This window comes from Megalops cyprinoides, chromosome 8 (assembly GCF_013368585.1).
Source record: "Megalops cyprinoides isolate fMegCyp1 chromosome 8, fMegCyp1.pri, whole genome shotgun sequence".
NCBI lineage: Eukaryota > Metazoa > Chordata > Actinopteri > Elopiformes > Megalopidae > Megalops > Megalops cyprinoides.
In genome coordinates, this window is record NC_050590.1 from 27,750,583 (window position 1) to 27,771,232 (window position 20,650).

Here is a 20,650-nt window from a genome sequence, read left to right on the forward strand (position 1 = left end):
TCCTAGCGGTGTGCAACAAAGCGTATGCAAACGTATATTTTTAAAGTTAAGAGGAATAAACGTATCATAATTCTCATGAGCCAGTCCACATTTAAGAACGTACTGTTAATACAGACAGTACAACGTAAAATAAAGCAACTATAGGTCTTCACCGATTCCCCATATTATAATATATGCGAGTCTGTGGTGCAAAATTTATAGCTATGAAATCAGTGCTTGTTAATAGTTCCAAGTATGCTTATTACTGTAGTTTACTGCTTACTTTATTAGTGCTGTCTAGCTGGCGCAAAGGAGCGCATGGAACAAGGAAGGGAGGTACAATCCAATACGCACGCTGACCAAATACTTGGGAATCCACTTCCGTTTCGAGGAGATAAAATTCAGCGACTACTGAATAAGTCCACTTACTTGTGATGCAGCTAAAAATTGATTTTTCCACTCAAGAGGGGACACACAGCTTCAATGGCTTCTTCGCCACAGAAATCTCCGTCTTCTCCAAAATCACCGACTTTTGAATCGCCATCTTCAAGGAAGATGATTAGTTTCTTGGAAAACTTAGAGGAACTTTGGCAAGAAGAAAAAAGGCAAAAGAAGGTAGTTGCGGCTTACTATCAATATTTCTTTGAGAATTTAGTAAGCACACTATTAAGAATAAAAAATAATAATAATAAAAAAAAAACACTTTTGCATAAAGCCTTAAATTTACGTCTTGAGATTGTTCAAACTCGTTTGAACCGATGGCGTAAATATTCTTTTGGTTGTAAGTTTCGTTATGTACAACGACGCTTGTTTTCAAAATAAAGAGTTGTAGGAGCACAGACAGACACTTTAACTGCGACAGAACAAGTCATTTGAAGCAGGGTGTGTAACGAGATGTGCACGCACACAGGCCTGTGTTTGTTTTGAAATTCTCTGCGCGTGCATGTGAGAGCTTGCATAATTGTGTTCTCAGCCTTACTACATGTTGAAAACATTTACATCTTATCTGCTTCAGCTGATACTCTTTGTCGTAGGAAATATTTTAAATTTTTGAAATTATTTGTGTCATGTTCAATGTACAGCTAATTACTTATGCCCGAATATCAGCATAAGATGCACGACAATCTGTTGTAGTCATTGATCATTTCTTCTAAGTTTTAGCTTGCCTTTTTTCTCCCCCTAAGTGCAATGATGCATATCAAAGTGAAAGAGACGTGAATGTAAGGTTGAAGACATCCACTTAAAATGTCTGGGCTATTTACTGTTTACAGACATACTGTATTTCAAATGCTTAATCCATGTTAGAAGTTACCATTCAAGTGTTACCCTTTGGTATTGCATGCACAGTGTTTCTGCTTTCTTTGCTGCACGTGTTGCAGTACAGTGCAGCCAGAGGCAAGATTTTAGCTGGTGCCCCTTGCATCACAGCCAGTTCCACCACCACGGTTAACTGTGGTTTTCAACTATTCTTTATGGTCAGAACATGACAAACACTTGCCAAACAGCGGAACATTTCACATATCTGTGGTAGAACATTCAAAACAATTATAATGATAAAATCTTTTTTCAGCATCAAAATATACATGAGTAATTTTTTTTTTTTTTACAATAAGTAAAATCCGTTTTCAGTCCTTTTCCCTCAACAAAATAAATATCTTAATAGAAAAATTAAATGCTGCAGTGTGATACAGCATACATGTAAGATGGCTCAGACTGCAAAGTTTAAAAGTGTTTTAAAGGATAATGTCAATAAATAAAGCAATAAATAGACAAAGAAATCTTAATTCTGGTCAGCATGCCAAACCCTTTGTACAGACGGGTTGAAACATTTTGTAAGTGTTTTAGCTGACAGTGTAAACAAAAGAAATAGACAAAAGAAAAATCTCAACTGTGGTCAGTATCTTCTGTACAAGTTTTAAACAAGCAAAGCCATTACCCTACAGGTTACAGGCAAGAAAGACAAGTCTGTCTACAGTTTCAGGTTTTAAAGCTGCCCTGTGACAGCTGATAAGCTTCTTGAATCCCTCATTTTCGCCAGTGCTAATGGAAAACATGTCTTTTGCAATGCAATATGCAACTGCATTTGTGATGTCTTTGTGTCTTTTCGTTTTTTGTCGTAAGGCACAATGCTGGAAAATGCTGATACGATCGTTTGCTGCTGGGTAGTCGCACTGGGTACTGGCCTGGTGCTTGTCGAGGGCCAGCCACAAAGCATGCTGGCAACCCAGAAAAAAGGCTACGTAGTTATGTTGTTGTGGGCTTTTTTGGTAATATTTCGAAATAATAGTATTAAAATAGTATTAGTAAAAAAACAGTAAAAGTTAAAAATTTAGATTTTTTTTTTCTTCCCTCATTTGGGGCGCCCCTATGGATGGACGGCGCCCCTAGCATTCGCCTATACCACCTATTCCATGGGCCAGCTCTGAGTGCAGCAAATTTTGTTGCTGTGGTTGTTCAATAACCCGCGCCTGCTATACTCCTCTGCAGAAAATGCCAGTTAATTAGCTTGGAAGATTGTCACAATGGTGTAACCTTGTATTAGTTCACCTGAGTACACTTCGGGTCCACTTGGTGAGCAAATCTGTTGAGTGAGGCCTTCCCTTGCTGCTGCTGAGGTAGAACTTTAGACTACCAGACACAATGACATAAATCACATGGGGGTTTCTGGTAAGCTGTACGAACGGTCAGTTGAAAATACCCAGTTTGAGTGAGTGAACAATGGGCAACATAAGAAAAGCATACATTGTTGCCCATTTTTCCAGGGAATTTAGCTGTTAATCACATAAAACTAGAATATAGAAACATAGGAAATGAAGGACACCTCAGGCTCCAAAGGGAAGATATTGCATCAAATCTTAGAGTTCCTTATAGTCTGTAGAGATTGATAATAATTATATATCACTTCCTGTATTTTGGTTCTAACTGGCTTGAGAATGCAGGTTTTCCTTTCCTTCGAGGGGTGAATGGTTGAAGTGCAGCTCTAGTACAGCATGCTCAGTGCCAGCTGAACAGAGTAGACATATGTCGACGTGTCTTCAACAGGCCAAAGGGCTGTGCCAGTGCCATGTATGGAAGTGTGTCTGATTTTCCAATGTGGACATTGTGACCCAGGAATGAACGATAAGCAAACTGGGTTCCAAAGAGCAGCTAGGCTGCGGATTCATGCTCATGCCGCTTCTGTCATTAGGGTTCTTGATTTTTTTCCATCTTTTTTGCCATTAAGTACAAACCTTTACGATGTTCTTGCATTGTATATTACAACTGTTGGTAGATTTTCCAAATACCAAAACGAGTTTTATTATGATGACGAAGCAGATCCGATGTTTGTAGCAAAGTCAGGAAGGTTTATTTGCACAGCCGGCCGTGGGAACAGCAGCATGGAGCAGAAGTTCAACAGGTATAGGATGTAGTTCTATTTTTTATACAGTTACAGTAGGTATATTAACATATGACTTACAATGACCAAAGGGGGGTGCTGTTTTTGATTGGTTCTGTGGAGTTGTGCATTGCTAAACAGCTCCCTCTCTAATTGGGTCTCTCCTGAACCTCGTTACCTAATTGGCTCTGTAGGGTTCAAACTTCGGAAGTGAGGTCCATATATGGTCATGGGGAACCCCATGTTCCTCAGACTGTTATCATCAAGAGGCGCCTTTTGGTTCCAGTTGGATGTAGCAGAATCCCTTTGTATTCTAATACATATTGCTTGTCTCCAGATCAAACTCCGTGCCACTCCGCAGAACTGTCTCCTAACACAACCATTCAACACACTTTTATAATATTTTTCATTAACTAACAATGTTGACCTTGTGTCTTTGAGCCAGTCTGATCCTGAGTGCACTTGTGTTAGGGTTGATGGATTTATGTTCCTTAGGACCCACAAGGCCATGTGGCCCTGAGATTGCAGCTGAGCCCTGTGTCCACTCTCATGCACTGGGGTAGAAGTGACCCCCTTATCTGCCAGACTCATTCATTTCCATGGAGAGCCCTTTTCTGTCCCGTGTTGCAGCAGTATATTCAGCCAGGAGCTCAGCCATGCATGCTTTGGGTCAGTCACATATGGAGGAGCCTGAAACTGAGGGAAGTGATAGGAAAGCAACCCTTTAAGTGGAGGAGGTTAACAGAGAGGTAGTGATCCATCCCTTCAAACTGACCAGTTAGCAAGTGACCACTGAGGATGGAGAGAGCGGAGTCAGGTATAGACTGGTGCTGTGAGAGATGTCAGTTACGTGGTGGGGAACCACCAGGATTCAGAGCCCTCCAGCTAGGCAGGCAGGAAGTAAGGTCAGAAGGAACGCAGTATTGATGACATGCATGCACACACGTTCACAGAGGCATGGTCACACACTGGCGCACACACTTGTGATGAGGGGGGCTCTGGCACAGGAACAGTGTCTCTCTATCTCATTCCATTCATACCCTTTGCTCTAACACATTAATGATACTAAACTCTGTAGTAATGCCTTTCTGATGCAGTTTACATAATATGCCTGCATGGTGGGTACACAGTATTATTTTTCAGCCAGAAACCTGGAACAATGTCAAGAGTTTTGCCTTCTTTCACTGATAGGCATGCAGCATAATTTCATTATTACATGTGTGTTATTATTTTGTGTATGCCTGCAGTTGTTTTCTAATTGTATTTCGTAGCAATATAGTTCTCTCAATGAAAATAAAACACCACCTGACTTCCTGTGAAGTGTTGCTCTCTATCAGTCTGTGAATTGTTGGTGGGGGTGCACAGCTGTGGCAGGGGGTGCTGGTGTTGATTAACAGGATGTTGGTCTCTCTGGGAGGGCCTCTTCCACCAGGATGTGGTGCAATCCAGTGCCGAATATTCCCCGGCACTTTTTCATGATAGGCCTACTCTGTAATATGTTTGTGCCTCCTCTCCCTTTCAGTGTTGAGCCAGTGTGGTGCAGGGGCAGGGTGTGCCCTCCCCCCATGCACTGGGCCATGTTTATCTCCACATATTCTGAGCCCTGCAATGCCAGCCAGGGTCAATTAACTGATTGGGAGAAAAGAAAGATGCTTGGAGAATCAGCATGACGTGGAGCAGGGATCGATAGGCACTTAGCAACTGCAAAGGCAGGGGTGGCCTTCCCTCGTTAGGAACATTGTGTGTCACAAAAGCCAGGACTGAGACACCGCCGAGCACAAGTGAGGGCTTGAATGTACACTGGTAATCAAATGAGAGATAATCAGTGCTCGTAGCTTGGGGCTAATTTTTGGCTAATGATTTTTATACTCAGAATCACTTACTGAAGCCCACTGAATGCTTTTTAACTATCACTGGCATTGACATCAGTAAAGCAGATGTTATCTGGTAATGGCATACAATTTGTTTTGGTAAGGACATTAAGGATTCATGCATTTAGTCCTTTAATGTCTGTATCCATTTCTGTCAGGTGTACAAGGAACCAAGTCAGTAATAACTTTATTCCTCCACCTTACAAACTCAAAGCTCATTTCGCAATGGGTCTGTGAAATTTATAGAAGGATGAATGAACTGTAATGAGTAAGAACTGGAACTGGAACTCAAAACTTCAGCCCTCATCTTCTGTTTCCAAGTAAAATGTCATTGAGTTCAAGAACTTCCACTCTAATAGTTTCTGTGGCATTGTGGTAATTCTCACTGAGTTACAAAAGGTGAAAAGCATCCATTTTTAGGGTGGATTTTATGCGCAATAACCCTGTGTCAAATTACAGATTTTACTTGCACTTCTTCTTCAAGACAATATTAGTTTCTCTTTTTTGTTGTTATTGCAAAGACCTAGGGGCTGCTGACAGAATAAAGAATTTTGACTGTCTGTTTATAGAGGCTCCTAATGGCTGACAGCTGATAAAAGAATATTATGTAGTTATTCTTATTATATTGTTAAACAGTACTCACAGCAGTTATACTATTACTATTATATAATATTATCAACTACAGTTAGTTTTTCTGTGACTATCTCCAAATATATGATTGTGTCTTGTATCCTGTGCAGTCATATACTAGTCTTTTATGCCAGCCTTTGTGCCAGACCAGTCATCATAATGTGTGGCTGGCTGGTAGTGTACATTAATTATAGTTTGTGGATATTTGTTGTCAATGGCAATACACAAGAGAAACTGAAAGCAGGAATGAATTGGAACAATGAACAGTGGATCTTGACTAGTCATTTTTGTATGTAATGAACATTTTCATGCATGTTTCCATTAACCATGCATTTCCACAAACATTCAAAATATGATTAGTATTATTTATAGCAGAAGTCTCTATTCTTTTTTGAAGTGCCCTCTCTGGGGTTGAATCTGCAAGGTTACAGGCATATTGCAATGTTGCCAAATGGGAATGTGTGTGTTGCATGTGGACCTGAAAACTGTGGTTGTGCACAGTATTCCGTGGACTTACTATATGGGAAAAATATTTCCTAGTATAGATGAGAATGAGATTGCCAAAATAGCTGCTGCTGCATCCAGTCATTAAGGCCAAAGGGCAAATTACAGACAGGAAGTTGCCCAGTGGTTTCTTCTTCACCTGAACCATGCTCTCATCACATTCCCTGTAGTTCAGTCTGGTCTTGCTGCTGGCTTTCAGCTGACTGCAGGAATTTGAACTGTGGCCCCTGTGCAGACATCTGTCAGTAATGCTGGAGCATGGTTCGATAGATGCATTGCTGTCTCTTTGTCTTTTTCACATCAGAATGAAGTACTAGCCACCTGAACATTCCCATTGGAATATTTGAAGACAGGTGACTATTGTGATTGAAGTGTGCTACTTCACCAGGCACCAGGCAGGTGGCCAACTGTAGAACTAACTAACACCGCTCTTGATTACAGAAACATTTCATTTTACTGCATCAAAATTCACATATATGGACATGACCTTATCTCCCTGGTCAATTTGACAGAGCTGTTTGTTGGAGATTTTGTTGCAGAGCCAGGCCCATTTAAGGAAAGACCCTCAGTAACACAGGGAGTGTGGTGAGCAGCTTCCCCCTCATGAAGCCTCAGTGCCACATTACTGATGTGAGGCATGAAAAAGCAGACACAGTTTAACTTATATGAAAGTGCAATAAATTGGCACAAATAACTGAAAGGCTTAGTCTGGTGGTCTATTAGTGGTCTGGGAGTCACTATTACACTGCTATCATGTGCAGTTAAGCAGCACTCCAGAGATGATGGTCCCAATTCAGAGCACTGCCATTGCAGCTAGAGTGCACATGTAGCTTGTTCTGATGGCTTGCCCTCTCATTTGTCATGTCATGATGTACCTGCATAGGAAAGACAACGACCCCATTTTCTCTCTGATATTAAGTCACGCATTAAAGCAAAGTAGAATCATATAAATGTTGATCAGTTCAAAAAAGATTATGTAGACGGAGAATAAATCAAAACTTATGCTTTGCTAATGAGACAAGGCCTAAGCTTTGATGGCAGTGGCATCACCCAATCACAGTAAATCTGTTCTGACAGTGATGTGAGCCTTTTCATTTTGTAAATGGGTTAAAATTGTGACTTGTTTCTAGATGCACCATTTTAGAGCCATCATTTTTGCTCAGACATTTTGTAGCATTCTTTGTGGCTTGCACTTCACATTGCAGAGGTGTGAGCTTAGATGAGTGAAGCCTAGACCTCAGGTTGTGTGCTCTCCAGTGAAATCTCCTTTCTGTCCCCCAGTGTCAGAACTCCAGGAGGAGGGCATGAATACCATCAACCTTCCCCTCAGCCCCATTCCCTTTGAGCTGGACCCTGAGGACACAATGTTAGGTACAGTATCCACTGCCATGTGAAGCCTCGAGAGTATTCCCACATTTATCTTCTCAGATTACATCACTGCATCCTTGCTGTGTCTCTGCAGAGGAGAATGAGGTTCGCACCATGGTTGACCCCAACTCCAAGAATGAGCCCAAATTGCAGAAGCTGATGAAGGTCTGAGGCTGTCAAGCTCTCATTTCTGTAGCCTGGACTGTGATTGAGCCATGCAAACTGTGGCTCACTGCACGGATGCTTAAGGACACCATCACGGAATAACCAGCTCAAGTAACTACAGGTTGAAAACATTTTGCACAAAATACTTATAATCCAAATTCGGTTTGTTATTAAGATGAATGTGTTTTTGATTCGGAAAAAACCTTGTTACAAGTGGACAGAGTGATGTTGAATGGGAATATTCTTTTTCTTAAGGAGAAAACCTTGAGGTAGTTAATCTTTTGTGTGTGTGTGTGTGTGTGTGTGTGTGTGTGTGTGTGTATATATGTGTGTGTAGAGCATCCTTAATAATTTAATGGGAATAGAGTTCATTTCAAACAATATTTCAATGCAGTAGTCATTAATGTCAGTGTGTGTTTTGGACACAGGTGCTCGTAGACTGGATCCATGATGTGTTGGTGGAGAAGTGAATTGTTTTCAAGGACCTGGCTTGAGGACCTCTGAGATGGGCAGGTTCTACAGAAGCTCTTTGGTAAGTAGTTCTTCCCACGCCAGGGCACGATGCGATATGCTCTGCTTTCCTAAATCTCTAGCCATCTTTAAGTGCCACACTCCTTCTTTTCACGCCCTAGAAAAACTGGAAGGGGAAAAACAGAATGTTGCTGAGGTGATCCAGTCTGAGATCACCCAGAAGCAGAAGCTCCAGACGGTTCTGGAGAGGATCAATGACACCCTGAGGGTCTCGTCCAGGAACATCAAGTGGAACGTTGATTGTAAATGTCTTGAGGTCCATGTGAAGTCTCCAGTGCTGACCAGTGCAGCAGGCATCAGCTACTGTCAGCTGGTGACTCGGAGTTGATCTCCGAGTGATGAATGCACTAATAGATGAATCTATTAGTGCATTCATTCATCAGTTGTATTGCATTACATTACAGTATGTATTGTAACTCATATCTGTAATTGGTTTATGCAGGGTACAATGGCAGGGAATGACTGGAGAGCCAAACCTACAGTCTTGTGACAGCAAACTTGTTTCTTATCCATTATGCCTCACTACAGTCCCTCTCATGGTCTACTGCCTCAAGATGGGAGATGCCATAAGATGGATAAACAACAAGCCTGATCACTGAGACGTGTGTAAAAATAGAGTAAACCCGCAGAGAGCTACCTAGCTGGCTTTAGCACTGCAGCCTTTTTGCAGGGTAAATGTTTACAAGTAAGACAGTGCATGGCACTGTCCCTAATGCATTTTTTTCAGATTGAAAAGAGCCAAGAAAAATGCATTACAGAAGCAGTTTAGAAAGTTCTGATGAAAAAATGCAGCTGCTTCCAGTAAAGCTATGCTATTGCTAATTAACTGTATTCATCTCAGAATACACACATTTAGTATGACGCATAATTCAGGCAGAGTAGAGGTGGTCTGTTTTTTCACCAACATCATCTGGTTTATTTGGCCATTTTACCTTTTCTTTGTGAATGCTGTGTATTAGGCAAGTAACATCATGTATCTAAGATGGTTTATTTACTTACAGAACATTTTTCAAATCAAGAGTGAGGGCAAATGTAACCTCCGGGGGTGGATTGGCAACAAAAAGCAGCCCGGGAATTTGCTGTCAAGCGGCCCCAATTTGACTCACCAAATTTGAACTGACACAACATGTTTGTTGATCAACGTCATTAATTAAAAAAAACACACAATCTGTTCATTTGTATTGTTTGTGTTAGGCTAATATGTAAAATGATGAAACTAATTTTCCAAGGTTTTCCTCCCCACAACTGTTTTGTCCTGTCCTCTGTATCAACCCTCTCCCTTTCTGACTCTGCATCTGAATTTTCCAGATGACCAGTAATTAATTGTATTCAATCAGTAAGACCACATAAGAGTGCAAAACATATCTATGCTTCAGTTACTTTTAAACTCTATTGTTCAGTGGCACTGGCTGGTCATCACACACACCTGTCTCCATAGAAGTCCCTGCAAAGACTTCCTCAAAACCTTCCCTATCTGACTCAGGTTCATCTGTTTGTTAAGAATGCATAAAACAGACATCATTTGGACTGTCTGACATGAGCATCAAATATTGTTGTATTCATTAAATTCATGATCCATTCTTGACATATGCAAATACATATGTGGTGTATTACGCAACATAGTTGTCATTCATTCTATTTCTTGTAATGCAACAATAAATAACTTGAATGAAGTAGTCCAACCTGATCATATGAATGATGTATTGTGCTCTAATTTACTTCACAGGCACACAATAACATTCAATAGCGCACCTCTAATTGGATCTGTGCAGGTTCCTGCTCCCTCCTCCTCCATCGTTTTCGTTTCTTATTCAGAGCCATGTTCACCTGTTTGTTTAGAGTGTAGAGTAAGTATTTAACAAATCATTTTTATTGCTGGGCTGGCTATCAAATATTATATGCCTTATAGGCTATAACGCGAAAAAGAATTGATGAGTAGTCTAGAAGAAAATTATCAAGTTTACATGTTTATTTTACCCATTTACAGTCGAAGTTGATGACCATTTTTTAAAACACTTCAGAGAAATTACGTGTAAACTTCTCTAAACGTTTGTGCATTGAGTCTCTGAATAGTTTAAACCTTGGAATGGTCAAACTGCAGCGGGACTCTAGCATTGAAACACAAAGGTTAACAAAAACATTTTGTTCTTTAGTTAGTTCATTTAGCTAGTTCACAGCACATAGCATGTAAGCATGACAAAGCACCTGCTCCCTGCTCACTCTTCTTTGATGTTTCTGCCTCTTCGCCACTGTCCTCATCATCACCTGCAGACTGCTTAAATAAATCTGTTATCTTAGCACACTTTGCAGCGTCAGCCAGCAAAGCCTTTTTCTTTTTTTTGGCGTTGCCATCGCTGGGGTTTTCTCTTTCTATCCATGTTTCGGCAACAAGTGCTAGATACTTTTAACAAGTGCTAGATACTAACTGCCCGAGTGCTAGATACTTTCAGTTGTGATGGCAACTGCTACCTGCTGTTACGGATTGCACCAGCCGTGTTGCTGTGGCCAAGATGACCTATTGAATATCTGTAAATAGGCTATATAATGCCGGGGTTGGGAAAAAAAAAAAGACCAGCCCTCACAAGACTGGCCCACCGGGAAAATTCCCAAACTTGCTGATGGCCAGTCCACACCTGGTAGCGTCCGCAGTAAATTTTTTCCCACTGACAACATGTGGGTCATTTAAAGAGCTCTTCTGGGACATTAAGATGAATGTTAAATCAAAAATGGGAATGGCTGAGGCTATTGGGTCAGAGTTTGGCGTGAATGTCTTATGGACTGGAACTGGAACTGTGGTAGACTGCACCTGGGAGAAGAATTTGATGGCAGATATTAATAGGACTAATAAAATAAGTCTTTGTGTGTGCATATCAGTATATGTCAATCATAAGGCACAAAGCAGTTTTGATATGTTGTATGTATCAGCTACAGCCATGCAGCCAAGGTTACTGATGATAATTAGAAAGTGTCACAAAATGTGTTTATTCCTTCGAATGTGGTAGTCAGCGTTATTCACCAATGGTGAGCCAATCAATATAAATGTTGCAGTTGATTATTCCAAGAGTGCAAGAAGTTACAGAAATACTAGGAATGTCTTCACAAGTATTTTAGAAAATCTGAATATGATTCAAGGACTGAGGTAGGCATAATTTGGGAACCCTCATCAGCTGTACAACAGAAAAACACTCTTGAATGTTATTGTGTATGCTCCCTGTATTATGATTCAATCAACCTGAAAGAACTGCACAGCCTTTAAAAGACATTGAATTGTTTCCCTCCATTTTATCTGAGGGAGGGATTGCAAGAAGGTTTGTTTGTCACATTGATTTTGTTTTTACTCATTCAGGGGAAACTAAACCTAATCCCGTTTGTGGTTCCACTTAGTTCAGTCACTGTGAGCTCAGAGAAATGTCAGATTCATGTCATCACCTTCCCTGCTGTCTCTTTGACATTCAGGGTGACAATGTCATCCCTGGCTGAAATGGTTAGTGTTCTTGGCCAAAGAGGTGTAACAAAAACAAAATAATTTTTCTAAGTGCTCTTGAATTCCCCAGAGCCTTGGGAATCCTCAGATGCCCTTTCAAGATCTCAGAATGTTTATTGAATCACATTTAATTCCTTTTCTGATTTTTTTTTCAGATTTCATTATTTATTTTGTGAAAAAGCTATATTGGTCTTCACAGTTATCAATAATGTACTTTGTGATGCACATATTCATAATTGCAAAATAAAGTTACTTCATGTATTATATCCAGTTTTATCCTTTATCCATAGATTAGTGGAACAAAGCTCAGGTGATCAATGGGATTGTTTTCATGACTGCAACCAGAGAACAAATTCCCTTACTCCTCTAGTTTTTGGTAACTAGCAAGGGAGATTGGACCATCACAGTTACTCGCATTGTAAAAAAGGATATGTCCAACATTTATTTGTCACATAACAAAAGCCATTCCTTTGATTCATTTATTATTAACTAATGACGGTGTTTCCTTTTTGTCTGATTTTCCCAGCGGTCCATGCCAAGAGCATGGTAGCTATCCTTCACCTGTTGGTGGCCCTGTCTCAACACTTCAGAGCTCCTATCAGACTTCCAGACCATGTGTCCATTCAAGTTGTGGTGATCCAAGTGATGTTCAGTTTAATGAATTTACCTTTAAATATACTCTAATTCAAGCCTACTCAATGAGGGAAGCAATTTAGCAGGTTTTCCAGCTCCTATTAGACCACTAACGCTCTCAGAGATGGGGGATGGAGATAAATTGCTTCAATCACAACACTGATTATTTTAAAGGGGTGGTAAGGTTCCTTCTTGGAATGAAATCCAGCAGACCCTGTGGGCCTGCTGAACCAGGATAAAGGGAATTTATCAGACAAAGTTTGGCATATATGAGTTTTACCATGTGTTGAATATGGTCTTATTTTTTAACCTTCCAAATTAAGAAAACAACAGTGTTCTGTTCCAAATGTATTTAACAGCTGGGTTTGTCCCCACAAATCCTTTTTATAATAACACCTGTGTCACCAGGATGAGAATATTGCAGCCATGCCTTCAAAACTATTAGGGGGAATGGAGAGACATGTTGAAAGCTGAAATGTTTTTTTCATATCCTGGTGTGTTTCATTATTCAGTCATATTCACCTTTTTTCTCATATAAACGGGAGGGAATTCTCCAGTCTCGCCACGTCCAGGAGGAAATCACTGGCAACATGGAGTATATCAGCACTGCTCCTGCCAGCCTGCACTGCAGTAGAATGCAGATTTTTATGGAACTTGCAGATCACATCTTGCACACTCCAGCCATTGTTAATTGGCAACTATGTGAAACATGCCAGAAACCTCACAGCTGGGGACATCAAATGGATAGAAATAGTAAAGAGAGTCTAAAACTCACTTTTTTTCTTGCAGAAATGCTGAAATGACTAGACACTTATGCTTTGTACTTGAAAACCTTTGAGCCAGCCAGCTACTAAGTATCAATCTTGGTCGTATATACAGTTGGAATCACAGCTGCATCCTGAGATGTTGCCAAATAGCCATACCAATTTAAAAACTAGTGACATTTCAGTCCTGATTCCCACAGGTCAGCTGATTCCAACCTGTATAGTGTGACTGGTACACAGCTCACACACTCATGATTGAATTTGGAAGTTTAAGGAAAACCTCAGTCAGACTAGACTTCAGGGTAACACAGGCACAAAGGAAAGACAGTGATACAAATGGAACTCTGTCTCATCATGTTGCGTAAAGAAATGTAACATAAAAATAGCAACTCTGCCATCTTTTAAGATGGATCCTCATGCTGAACAAAATATGTAGTGTTGTCTGTAAGCTCACCTCAGTTTGTGAGGCTGTAGCTTGTTAATAGTGGCCCAGCCGGCTAGTTGGTACGAGCCAGCGAGAGAGAAGGGGGGGTGGTGGTTCTTGGGCCGTTGTCATGCAAACGGCAGCAGCTGCCGAAGCATGCCTCTGCCGGGGACAATTGGAACGGGAAGAGAAGGCTCTCAGGGGCGGCCATCCCCTGCCTAGCCGTCCAGGCCCGGCCCAGTTCGTTTGATCGCCCCCGCTTTGGGACTGAACTGCGACACTCGACCCAAAACTCTTTGTTCATGCTTTTTGCCTGGCTCTCCTGATTAGACCATCTGCATTCAATTAATATTCACTGCCTAAATGAGGTCCTCATGTGTTTCTCTATTTTTATTTCAAATTCATCTTATAGCACAGACACTATTTGCTTTATTTTCTAATTACTGTCTTTGAAGCTGTTGTTTTAACTGACCTGTCATTTCTCTTATTTGCAGGGCTATATCTGGAGGACATGGTTTGTATTTTTTCTTTCATTTTACGTAGTCTTTTGAGAAGTGGATTTAGTAAAACAGTTCAAGTAGAACCCAGAGTGAGCTCAGTAAGCCCTTAAATGTTCAGCACTTTCTCACAGTATGTAAAGCTGTTACATTCTGCAGTTCACACCAGCACTCCATTGTTACCATGAGTTGTCACTGCTTCCTTCTTCAGAGCGGGATGCCTTTGACACTCCGTTTGACCATGCTCCAGACAAGCTCAATGTTATGAAAAAGGTACCAATTTATCCCCTTCTGAACACTGCGGGACTTTGACATAAGTTATACTGATCAGTTGATGACCTTAGGTCTTACAGAAATACTTTCTGTTGCAGACCTTGATCACCTTTATGAACAAGCACTTAAACAAGCTAAACCTTGAAGTATCTGAACTGGACACATAGGTAGGAAGGTTTATCTGTCTGACTGCCTGGTTTTGGAACATGCAAAGAGTAACCAAGGTAATGCTTTTCAGATTAATGCTTTTTAGATGTGCATTTAATAAATTACATCGTCTTCATCTTTTTTTCCAATTTCTCCCCAATTTGGAATGGCCAATTGCCCAATTTTTTTTTGGAATTCCCAATTTGTCATCGATGTTCGGTCCCATTGCACAACCCCCACTGTCAATCCGGGAGAGTGTGGACAAGCACGTGCCCTCCTCCGAGACACGTGATGTCAGCCGCTGCTTCTTTTCGCACTGCGGTCCACAAGCTAAGCTAGCACAGAGATGAGTCGGAGGAAGACATTTCATATGCAGCTTTGGCACGTGGACCACAGGCGCCCAATCGACCAGCAGGGGTGGCTGTTGCTAATGGGACCAAAGCCCCTGCCGACCTACCCACCCCTTTCCCCGGCGGAACAAAGCCAATATGTTCTGCCTGTGAGCTCCCGGTCACTGTCAGCTAGTGACACGGCTGGGATCGAACCCGGGCTGTAGCGTTCAGTCTACACTTGGAAGGAGTGCTTTTACCGACTGAGCCACTCATCTTAGTCTTGTACATTGTTCTGGAAAAGTGTGTTTGCTGAATAAATAAATGAATTATAATGATAATCCTCTAGAACCTGAAGCAGAATGTACAAATATTGTAAAATGTGTATTTTCAAAACAGATATTGTGTTTTACTATTTACACTCGTTAGCATCAAAAAATAATGAATTAACTGGATGAAAAAGGTTTCCTTTTTGCAGTAGGACCCTCATGCTAGTCTTATGAAGTGGGCAAGGGCTGGTTTATGGAGTGTACATTAATAAAGGGGTTTTTGTCTCTCTCTCCCTCCAGTTTGCTGATGGGGTGTACCTGGTGCTGCTGATGGGACTGCTGCAAGGCTACTTTGCTCCCCTGTACAACTTCTTTCTCACTCCTGAGAATTTTGACCAAAAGGTACATCTTGCCCTATGGTGAGATACTGTTTTGATGCCCCTGTGCTGTGCTTTTTTGTGGCTGCCCTGAGGTAGTGTTTCTTGGCTGCCAGTACACAGCATGGAATAAAGTGCACAGAGCGTTGGGCAATGTGTTGTTAAACTTGTAGTTTCTAACAGAGAGGAGACCCATAGTCCTTTTCAAAGGTAACTGTAATACACTGACCTGTTTGTTTGCATGGGTCATCATTCTTTTCCATAACTGAGGACACTGTCCACGCACTGGTGTAGGAGTCTGGTAATTATAGAGCACTCTCTGGATGGTGTTTCAGCCTGGCGCTGGTTCACCAGGACTGTCTCCAGCAGAGTACTGCCAGGCACAGCGGGCATGTGCGGGGGCTGCCTCTGTAATCTGCATCTGCACAGGAAATCAATAAGCGGCAGGGAGATTAGCACGATCGCATGGAGGGAGGGGCCCCTACTGGAGAGCCTGCCACTCGCCTGAAGGAATCCCATCTCTCTCCTGCTAGCATTGGCTGCTAATTACCCAGCGCTTTCCTCCAAAATCCCCCCCAATACCCCCCGATCCCATCTGATCTGCCGCCACCCGCAAACCACCACCACTACCACCGCAACATCCACCGGGCAATAGCTCAGCCTTGCCTGGAGCCCCAGACCCCCCTGCTGCTTTGGCTGCTGGGGCTGGAAGCGTTTATCCAGCAGATTCTATGGACACAGCTAATCCGATTGCTGTGCTGATGTTGCCACATTGAGCAAGCCACGGAGACCAGGGGCTGGTGTTCCTGTACATGTGAGAGAGTGCTGTGTGTGTCTGTATATGTGTTTGCATGAGTGTTTGTGTGTGCAGTGTTTGTGTGTGTGTGTGTGTGCGCGCGTGCGCATGTGTCCATGTGCATGTGTGCATGCTTGTGTGTGTGTGTGTGTGTGTGTGTGTGTGCATGTGTCTGTGTTGTTGAGTGTGAGTGTGTGTCTGTAATGTGTACCTGACACACCCTGATAATGGCTTTAACAGGAGGGTTTGTCTGTGCTGTCAGTGTAGGACCACACACATATGGAAAGACGTTTTGAAGCCTTTCTCGGAGACAAGCCGGAGACTCCACAGGATATAATAAAGCATTCTACTAAGCCTTGTGGATATTGCTGCTTTTTCCAGCATCCTCAGCTGCAGCTCACAGCTCTGCTGAATTTAGCTCCTCCTTTAAGCTTTAATATGACTCAGATTGCATCATCCTTTACCACCCAAGGTATACTGAATAGTATACTGAAATTCATTGTTTGTCTCAAAAATAATCACCAGTACATATTTTAATGCTTGAAATAAGCTTCTTTACAGATTTGATAACTTTCCCTCATTTTTGATAATTAGCTGTGATCCTACTCAGACAAGGTCAGTTCAATAAAGATATAATTAGATGTATTCTTTTTTTGAGTTGAGATGTCTGGATTTGAATCCTTGTTGGGAAAATCACATGGCATCTGTGTTGTTCACACCTGCATTTTCTATCACCTCACATGGTTTCCACACAGATGCACAATGTGTCATTCTCCTCTGAGCTGATGTAAGATGGTGGCCTTTAGAAACCCGAACCCAGGCCTGAAGGTGGGTGTGTGGAATCTGTAAGGGACAGCTGCGAGTGCTGCGTAGTCAGTGTCAGGCCTTTGTATAAAGCATTGTAAATGGTTTTATTGTACTAGCATGATTAATTTTTGTTGTTTTCATTATTTCTCATATGCCAACAGTGGTGCCTGCCTCTAGTGCTTCATGATGTTTGTAACACATTCTCAAATGCTTCTTCTTTTGAAGCATTTATTGAGATGATTTTCAAATTAATTTCAACAGTAAGATAACAGGGGTGTTGCTTGAAGCCCTTCTTTTTAGGTACAGTATGGAACAGCATAGATTCAGCTGTAGTTGGAGTAACAGACTTGATGGTGAAAACAGCAGGATGAAGTCACTGCGGCTGTCAAAGGGAAAAGGCAGTCAGCGGTATTCTCAGAGTCGAATACTACTCCATGGGGTATTGTCTCTGACAGTTTTACTGAACCAGTGGGAGGGTATGAATAAAATGAAAAGATGAGATTATAGTGCTAAGAAAGTGCTGACCTAAAAGAATGTAGATATTGGCATTAATGTTTTTTCCAAACTCTCAACATGTTAGGCCCAGTACCAGAGTCTGCCGTGCATCCAGAGGTACAGGGGTACATTATATTGTTTTACTTTTCCATTCATTAGTTTCATAATGTTTCATTAGTTTACATAAGTGAATCATTTAGCATACTTTGTGAGATAACACCATTTGGCCTGGAAAAAGTCTTGCTGAATTCAGTTGTTAATAATACAAGCATGTGGGTGTGTCTGTGTGTTTATGTCTGCTGGCTGTGTTTGTTTCCTTGAATGTGTTGTTGGAATGTGTCTGTGCTTTTGTATGTGTGCATGTGGTCATGTCAGTGTTTGTCTGTGTTTCTGTGTAGGTGTATTTGTGATAGACAATGTCTGTGTAACTACCGAAAAATAGAAACTATCAGTAGTTTCATTTAAACGTTTGTTCATGGTCATGTTGTTCCTCTGGTTGCATGTCCTAATGGAATTCCACAAAATTGTAATGGAATATGTATTGACCGAAAAACCAGACTGACCTGAGAATAAATAGAATAGAATAACCTCACTTTAATTAGTAACTCCCTCCCTCTTGCTGTTCGAGAACATGTCAGATGTTTACTGGTACAGTCAAAGTGTAATGCGTGTTATCCCGCACTTTATATCTTCCATGTAGAATTTCTCTATTTTCAATTTTCAGTTGTGGAACAGGGGTTTATGTTGCATAAAACCAGATGCCTGTTGCTCTTGCATTATGTTATTGTTTCAAGGGGACTGCATTTAAATAACACCGTAATTTGATGCATGAGCCCTAATTATAACAACATTGAATCAAAAAGAAAAGTGCTTACAAATTTGTAAGGGGCATGTTTAGTTCTGTAAATAAATGCATCTGGATGCCGTCACTCAGCCAGCTGTACATTAGTTTTTTCTGCTTCAGTCACTTGTTTATGAATAGTTTGCAGTAGCTGTGCTAGGTTGTAACATTTGTGCTGACCCACTCAGTTTTCATTCGAGATTGGTTGCCTGTGTGATTACAGCAATGCAATACATGCACTGCAAATACTGTTTCTTATTCTGTAATTCTGAGGCTTTTGGCAACATCAGTTTTTTTAGTTCTAAATTAGGAGTTCAATGAAAGCATTCAGGTCCGAATAGTGGTTCTAAATGACGGAACTTAAAATTTACTTTTGGATGTTTACACCACACAACAGACTTTAATCCCAGGCAGTGTGGCAAATGCAGGTTCCAATGACTTTATCTTGTCTGTTTGGGTCACTGCCAAGTTCAAACTCACCAACCCTGCTTCTGCCCTTTGTTAACTAATATTATTGAGGCTTTCTCCACAAACAATTTTGGGACCACCAATATATACAATATTTTCAACAAAGCATTTATGTGCATAAATATTTATCATGCCAAAGCATGTTTGAAAACTTCAAGATTGAGTTTGGTCTGTAGGCTTGCCTCTCAGCTGGACTGCTGGACATTGCTGTGTGTTTTTTCTTTCTCTTTGCAGACATACTAAATTGTGACCTGAAGTCCACTGTGAGGGTGCTTTACAATCTCTTCACCAAATACAGTTGATGTTGAATAAACAGGAAGCACCCAGTGATGCGTCTCCACGGCAACCAGCCTTGTCATTTGGCTTCTACTCACGGTTTCATATCCTTGCCCACTGACAGCATGTGTACATGGCCTATCGCTAGTCTGTATATTTGGTGTGGATATAAAATAGTAATGCCTATCCATCATGATTGGGTAGTAAAACATTGTGTTACTTTCCATTTTGAAAGGAAAAAATCAGATTTTTAAAAATAAAATCCAACAAGAGCAACTATGGTAGCTGTTGAAAACCACAAGCTGTGGTGAGGGGTTCTTCTGAAGAGGGTTGTTCCTAAGCTGGAAAAGGCTGCCATCTCACCGTCTCTGGCTCTGTATGCATAACATTTTGATTCACATATGTATCACTGATGATCTGATCCCATTACAAGTCAAATACAATGACACATTCTGATCAGACTGAAACAAGTAACCCAAATTGACATATTTGCTTCAAATCTGTGGGGCACTTCAATATTTATAATTGCTTTTATACACTACAAAATATGTGTATATGTATGTGTCTAAGTATATGTGTGTTTTTTATAATGTAGGAAGTAGAATTTGTTTTTATTTAATATACAAAAAATGTGTGGTTGCATTCTTTAAATCTGTTACTGTTACTCTCTGAATTTCACTTGTTTGGGATTTCCTGCCATCTGGAAATCCCATCAGAAATATGGTGGGTGATTCCCTTGTCTTAAATGGTTGACCATGTGGGGTTTATTGTTACAAAATTACAAGAAAACAGCTAAATTCAAAAGTGGTTTAGTGGAGAGGAAAATCTTTTTATAAAAAAGTACTTAGGAACTGAAAGTGGTAAGCCATTTCAAGCAGGAAGCACTAACCACTCAAAAACAGGCAGGAATCAAGCCGTAAAGTTTGCATGAGGATATAAATTTGGCAGGGAGAGGGATGTCTCATTTGCCTGCAGACTTACTTTTAAGCTTAAAGTAAGGTGAGGTGAGACTTCTTGTCTCCCTTACATTTGTATTATGCTTGAAATGGTTCTTTTGCTTAGATTTTTCACTTTGCATTGTCACATCTTTCAGATGAAAGCACCACTATGCTGCATTTTTCTGAAGATGGCTTTGTATTTACTTAATGATAGTGTTAGGCTTAATAAGCCTTTCAGATAACAATAAGTAGACTGCAAACCAGTGAACTTGTCAATTTTGGGGCAAAGTAACAGTGTTTTTTAATTGCCTTAAAAACTGTGATTCTAAATGATATTATGTGTTTTTGACATAGGCTGTGATTCCAAGTCATTACATTTCCTGAGCACAGCAATCTGTTTTGCATTTG

The 20,650-nt window shown here is 40.9% G+C and overlaps 1 pseudogene; it reads left to right on the forward strand.

Moving 5' to 3' along the window:
* Positions 1-462: 462 nt before the first annotated feature.
* On the forward strand, positions 463-19,330 carry LOC118781646 (annotated as a pseudogene).
* The last annotated feature ends 1,320 nt before the right edge of the window (positions 19,331-20,650 follow it).